The sequence below is a fragment of the Mesoplodon mirus genome, assembly GCF_964341445.2.
Source record: "Mesoplodon mirus genome assembly, chromosome: 4".
Lineage (NCBI taxonomy): Eukaryota > Metazoa > Chordata > Mammalia > Artiodactyla > Ziphiidae > Mesoplodon > Mesoplodon mirus.
Genome location: NC_138979.1, coordinates 160,462,329 through 160,469,654, shown reverse-complemented (window position 1 = coordinate 160,469,654; position 7,326 = coordinate 160,462,329). Strand labels below are relative to the sequence as shown.

The 7,326-nt window shown below is 42.7% G+C and overlaps 1 pseudogene across 1 annotated transcript; it reads left to right on the top strand.

Annotated features, from left to right (window-relative positions):
- The first annotated feature begins 5,627 nt into the window (after nucleotides 1-5,627).
- LOC309802560 (BOS complex subunit TMEM147-like) lies at nucleotides 5,628-6,655 on the top strand (annotated as a pseudogene). The gene has a single exon. The product of its transcript is annotated as a BOS complex subunit TMEM147-like (transcript).
- Nucleotides 6,656-7,326: the final 671 nt, after the last annotated feature.

Below are 7,326 nucleotides of genomic sequence, written 5' to 3'. Positions count from 1 at the left end.
ACAGCTATTGTGAACATCTTGGTACATTTCCTTCTAATCTAGTTTCTTTTCTTAGACTACACAAATGAAACTTTGTCTTTACAAAAGACCCAAACGGTACAGAGTAAAAAATAGAGTAAATTGAGCCAGTCCTCCCTTTTAGTCCCAAACCCATTCTCCTCATTATGAGACCTAAAACAACTGCCCAGTTCTTTTTCTGTATATTTTCAGCTTTTTCTGTGCATATACACATGTATATTTTTCTAGTCTCTCTGTGCCTATTTTTATTCTGGGTTAAATACTTTACTTTTGACTAATATATATTATATATGTGCCTATGTATTATATACATAAATGATATCTAAATAATAATACAGTAGTCCTTCCTTACCTGCAGTTTTGCTCTCCTTGGTTTCAGTTACCTGCGGTCAACTGCAGTGGAAAAATATTAAATGAAAAATTCCAGAAACAAACATTCATGAGTTTTAAATTGCTCACTGTCCTGAGTAGCCTGATGAAACCTCTCATCCCCCAGCTCTGTCCCACCTGGGAAGTGAGTGAATCAGCCCTCCCATCAGCCTATCCATGCTGTAGACGCTACCCAACTAGTTAGTATAGGGAAAAACATAGTATATATAGGATTCGGTATTCTCCGCGGTTTCAGGCATCCACTGGGGGGTCTTAGGATGGGGTTGGGGGTGCTGAAGTAGGGAGGGACCACAGTGCCACTGTGTATTATTCAAAATGCTTGTAAATATTGGTTCAGGAATTTACTAAAGTATTCAAGATTCAAATTTCAGCCCTGTTCCCTTTCTACAGTTTCTCTTTTCAGAAGTAACCAATATCATCATTCAAAAAGAGACATGCACCACAATGTTCATTGCAGCACTATTTACAATAGCCAGGACATGGAACCAACCTAAATGTCCATCAACAGATGAATGGATAAAGAAGATGTGACACATATCTACAATGGACTATTACTCAGCCATAAAAAGAAACGAAATTGAGTTATTATCTGTAGTGAGGTGGATGGACCTAGAGTCTGTCATACAGAGTGAAGTAAGTCAGAAAGAGAAAAACAAATACCATACACTAACGCATATAGATGGAATCTTAAAAAAAAAAAAAAGGTACTGATGAACCTAGTTGCAGGGCAGGAATAAAGAGGTAGACATAGAGAATGGACTTGATGACATGGGGTGGGAGGGCGAAGCTGGGGCAAAGTGAGAGTAACATTGATGTATATACACTACCGAATGTAAAATAGTTGGCTGGTGGGAAGCAGAAGCATAGCACAAGGAGGTCAGCTCGGTGCTTTGCGATGACCTAGAGGGGTGGGATAGGGAGGATGGGAGGGAGGCTCAAGAGGGAGGGGAGGGCTTCCCTGGTGGCACAGTGGTTAAGAATCCTCCTGCCAATACAGGGGACACGGGTTCGAGCCCTGGTCCGGGAAGAGCCCACATGCTGCAGATCAACTAAGCCCGTGCACCACAACTACTGAGCCCATTTGCTACAACTACTGAGCCTGCACTCTAGAGCCCATGCTCTGCAACAAGAGAAGCCACCGCAATGAGAAGCCCGCGCACCACAATGAAGAGTAGCCTTCGCTCTCAGCGACTAGAGAAAGCCCGCGCTCAGCAATGAAGACCCAATGCAGCCAAAAATAAATAAATACATAAAATTAATTTAAATAAATTTTAAAAAGCGGGAAGGGATATGGGGACATGTGTATGCATATGGCTGATTCGCTATGTTGTGCAACAGAAACTAACACAGTATTGTGAAGCAATTATACTCCAATAAAGATGTATTAAGGAAAAAAAAAGCAACCAACATCGTTTCTAAGGCATCATGCCAGAGATCTGTTATGCATAAAGAAGCAAATCTCTCAGAGAGCACTTTTGTCCTTTCTTTAAAGTATAAATGTAATATACTACTCTTATGTAGCTTGCTTTTTTAAATAAATTTATTTATTTATTTTTGGTTGCATTGGGTCTTCGTTGCTGCACGTGGGCTTTCTCTAGTTGCGGCGATCAGGGGCTACTCTTCGTAGCAGTGCGCGGGTGGGCCTCTCATTGTGGTGTCTTCTCTTGTTCTGGAGCATGGGCCCTAGAGCACAGGCTCAGTAGTTGTGGTGCAAGGGCTTAGTTGCTCTGCGGCATGTGGGATCTTCCCGGACCAGGGATCGAACCCACGTCCCCTCCACTGGCAGGCAGCTCCTAACCACTGCACCACCAGGGAAGTCCCTATCCAGTCCTCTATTGATGAACCTTAAGGTCGTTTCCTTCTTTTGCTCTTAAACCATGCTACAATTGGTAACCTTGCACATACATAATTTTGCACACGTGTAGGTGTAACTGTACCTTCAAAGTGTATGCGTATAGTAATTTAGATAGATTTTGCCAAGTTTCTCTTCGTAGAAGTTGTACCAGTTTATTCCCCCCAAAACAAAGTATGAGTGTAGCCTTCCTACCCCTAAGACAGCATAGTGTGTCATCACATTTTTTTTTATCTTTGCCAATCTAATAGGTGAAAACTTAGTCTCTCAGTGTGGTTTTAATTTACAATTTTCATTATGAGTAAAGGAGAACATTTTTCATCCATTTAAGAGCCATTTATATTTCCTTTCCTGTGAATATCCTTTGCCCCATTTTGCTATTTGGTTATAGACCTTTTCTTATTGATTAAAGAGAGTTTTATATAAAGACAGCCCTTGGTCTACGACAGGAACTAGAAATATTTTTTTCTGAGTTTGTGGTTTGTAATTGGACTTGGCTTTTATCATGAAGAAATCTGCTTATTTTTACATATATTGAACATATCTTGTCTTTAATGGATTTTGGATTTGGTACATTTTAATCTACCTTTATTTAAACCATTAAGATGAGCTGTCACAAAATTAAGGGTCTCATCATAAGCTGTCCAAACACCAAAAATCCCAGATTCCCAGCAATAATTAAACCAACTCCTACAAGTAGATATCTTTAGTTAATATATACCTTGCTTTGAACAAAATTCAGATTTAGGACGCAGATGAGTTCAGGGTAATCCTTCACTTATAAAGGGGCATACAATAGGACAGCTTCCTTTACATAATGAGCTGAGATAAGTAATTAACTGTGTTTAAATTTACAGCTTTCCAGGGGTTGTATAAGTGGTGGTTCACCTGTATTTGGATCAGCTACAAAAACAAGTCCGGTATTGAGTGAAGTAATAATATTGATTGAACACTGACTGTATAGTGAAAAGCCTGAGCTTTGGAGCATAATGGCAGGATTAAAATTCCAGCTCTGTGCCTATGTGCCCTTGAACAAGTTTTCTCACATCTCCAGACCTAATTCCTCACTTAAAGAATGATAATAGTACTGGAGAGTTTGCTCTGAGAATTAAATGAAAAACTGCTTATGAAGTTCTTAGCACAGGTCTCATGATAAAATGCTCTGGACATGTTGCTGCTGTTAGATGTAGCTGTCTTCCCACCTCATTCTCCTTCTATAGATATTTAAAGAATTCATCCATTTGTCATTCAATTAATGCAGCCACTCAATGCCTTATTAAATAGTTTACATATTAGTCCATCATTTATTCAGTTATTCACTTACTCACACATTCACTCATGCACTGTCATTCATTCAACAGATACTTGAGCTCCTAGTGTGGAGCAGATCCTGGACTAGCTCTGAGTACATAGTGATGTCCATGGACCTGACTCAAGAGTTTGAGGGTTGAGGTTCAAAAGCTTCTCATTCGTTCCACAGCAGAACAAATACCTGTGTTCCCTGTATACCATGGCTCTTTATCCAATGGCTGCTAGTTTTAATTCCATGACATCATAATCTCCTGGCTTCCTTCCTTTGTTCCTTTCTCTTCTTCCCCGCCCCCCACCCCGCCCTTTTACCCTCTCTTTGCCCAGGACTCTACCCCGACTCAGGCCTTTACTACCCCTATAAGAGTCCCTTGGTGATTACCAAGACAGATGACCACTCAGACTCTGAGTCAGACTAACCTGAGTTGAAGCTCAGCTCCTCTACGTTCTAGTTTAGGGAACTTAGACAAGTCTGACCCTCAGTTTCCTCCTCTGTAAAATAGGGATAATAATATCCACTTTATTCGAATGATTGAATTAAACAGTGAAGTCACTCCTTTGCTGCAAAGAAACACTTAACAGCAGGGAGGTATGATGATCAATTCACATCTCAATTAGTTGAGTGTCTACTCTATGTAGGCATTATGTTCAATACTATGAAGACACACAAAGAGCTAATGTCATCTCTTCCAGTCAGAAGCCATAGCCCAGGGGGGTCCACAGTAAGTGCTCAATAAGAACTACTATTACTTGCTTTTCCCAAGGAACGCCCCTCACTCCTGGACACTGGCATTTCTCAGAGACCTGTGCTGAGAGGGCTGCTGGGCTGATGCTAGCTTCTCTGGTTTCGTTTGCAACTCCGATCTGGCATTCTTTATGGCTTTAAAGTCATTTAATTTTGCGGTAAATTTGAATATAGACTGGATTTTAATGTATTCTAAGGAATTAATAATATTCTAAGGAATTAATGTTAAATTTGTTAGAGGTGATAATAGTAAGAAAAGGTCCTAAATTTTCAGATATGTTTGTAAGAATTCAGGGTTGAAATGATAGGACTTTAGGTATTTGCTCTTTAAAAATCAGAGGAAAAGAAGAAGAAAAAGTGCCCCCCCCACTGTTTGCCATTAAACACTGATCTTTTGTTACCTGATTTTTAAAAAAAAGGAAGAGAAAGAAAGAAAGAAAGAAAGGAAGGAAGGAAGGAAGAAAGAAAGAAAGAAAGGAAGGAAGGGAGGAAGAAAGGAAGGGTAAAGCATATGTGACAAAATGTCAATAATTATTGAATCAGGGGTTCATTTTACCATTCATTCAAGGTGGTTCATTATGCCATTCTCTCAGTTTTTATGTGTTTGATAAGTTTTATAATAGGAAGGTTGAATATCTATTTTTGTTGAATGGGAGGATCACTTTATGGAAGCGAAGGGGAAGGAAACTTACCCGCAGGCAGCATTCCCATTTAGGCAGAGGGCAGGCAGCCCTATCCTTAGCCAGGAGGAGAGCTTGCAAAGGGTGGGCTATGTCATTAGATTGACACCTGCTTTATTTACAGGACCTTTGCAGGTGCCCTTGGGGAATTCACCTGGACAGGGAAGAAGGCTTGTGGATAACTTACCCCTCCGCTGCCCCAAGGAAACAGGCACAGGTACCCCACAGGAACAGCTAGGCCTCAGACCAGGTTTTAAGGCCTTGTGGTCCTCTCCCCACCAAGTTCATTACATTTCTTCTGTCACCTCTATTTCATCCGTAAAGGAGAGACAAGACCACAGGCCAAACCCAAGTTCTCCCAATTAACTCTGTTCGTAATCTCAAGCCTGGTGCCTTTGATCTTGGTTAGTTTATTCCCAATTCCCTCCACTCCCCACCACCACACACAGGTAACCCCTTTCATTAGTTTCCTTCCAGACTTTCTTTTTGTAAGTATAAGCAAACGCAAATATACATCCTCCAATAGGCTTAAAACTAACAACAAAGCAAATTGAAAACAGAGAAAATTGCAGTGTTCCAGGTAAAGAGTGAAGTAAGTCTGGGAGTTGTTAGCATATAGATGGATAAGCTCTAGAGGCAAGGCAATAGAAGAAGAAGGAAAAGAAGGGAGAAAGAAAAGGGACTAAACTTTAGAGTCACCCAGAGGAAAAAAAAAAAAGAAGCAGAAGGAAGGTGGGCGCCAGGCCCAGGCTCAGGCGCCAGGCCTCCGAGGCAGAGAGGCGCGCTCCAGTGGGCTGGGCAGCCGGCGCTATGACACTATTCCACTTTGGGAACTGCTTTGCCCTGGCCTACTTCTCCCCTACTTCATCACCTACAAGTGCAGCAGGCTGTCCGAGTACAGCACCTTCTGGAAGTGTGTCCAGGCCGGAGTCACCTACCTGATCGTGCAGCTGTGCAAGATGCTGTTCCTGGCCACTTTCTTTCCCAGTTGGGAAGGTGGCATCTATGACTTCATTGGGGAGTTCATGAAGGCCAGCGTGGTTGTGGCAGACCTGATAGGCCTAAACGTTGTCATGTCCCAGAATGCCAGCAAGGGGGAATACAAGATCATGGTTCCTACCCTGGGCTGGGTCACCGCCAAGTTCATTATGTCCTGCTACATCTCCCTCTGGGTTGGAGCTCGGGCACTGAGTTTGACTGGAAATACATCCAGATGAACATTGACTCCAACATCTGTCTGGTCCATTACGTCGTCGCACCTGCCCAGGTGTGGATGATCACATGCTATGACCTGTACCACACTTTCCAGCCAGCAGTCCTCCTACTGATGTTCCTTAGCGTCTACAAGGCCTTTGTCATGGAGATGTTCGTCCACCTCTGTTCCCTGGGCAGCTGGACGGCACTGCGGGCCCTCAGCACCTTGGCCTTGTATGTCGCCCTTGTCAATATGCACTCCTAGGCTTGGTGTCCCAGACTTTCACATACCTTTTCCCCATCTCCAGGTTTCAGTGAAGTAAACAGTATTTGCAAAGTTCCACAAAAAAAAAAAAAAAAAAAAAAAGGGCTTCCCTGGTGGCGCAGTGGTTGAGAGTCCGCCTGCTGATGCAGGGGACATGGGTTCATTCCCCAGTCCGGGAAGATCCCACATGTCGCGGAGCGGCTGGGCCCGTGAGCCATGGCCACTGAGCCTGCGCGTCCGGAGCCTGTGCTCCGCAACGGGAGAGGCCACAACACTGAGAGGCCCGCGTACCATTAAAAAAAAAAAAAAAAAAAAAAGGCAGAAAGAAAAACCCAGAGAGAATATTTTAAGAAGAGAGGGGTAAGTAGTCAATTGTGTTATCTGCTCCTAATATGTGAATAGATCTGCATGAACCACCCTGGAAAGATAGCCACGTTAAAGAGAGAGTTCAAAGTAAAATATATGTTCTGATCCTACTTTTGCAAAATTGATATGTATATATACATGTTCAGTAAGTAGAAAGAAGTCTAGAAGACTTTAGAAAGAGCAGACTAACAGGGGAAACCCTGGTGAGCTTGTTTGTAGGAAAAGGTGGCCTTTTTACTTTGCACACTTCAGTTTTGTTTGCATTTTTTACCACAAGAATGCATTCTTTTGGTAAATAAAAAAGGTTTGTGAAAGGGGGAAACTACTGTTTAAAACCATCTATATTCAAATTTTCTGTGGAGTAGAGAAGGTGATGAAGAACGTTGGCTTCAGGGGCTTCCCTGGTGGCGCAGTGGTTGAGAGTCCGCCTGCCGATGCAGGGGACACGGGTTCGTGCCCCGGTCCGGGAAGATCCCACATGCCACGGAGCGGCTGGGCCTGTGAGCCA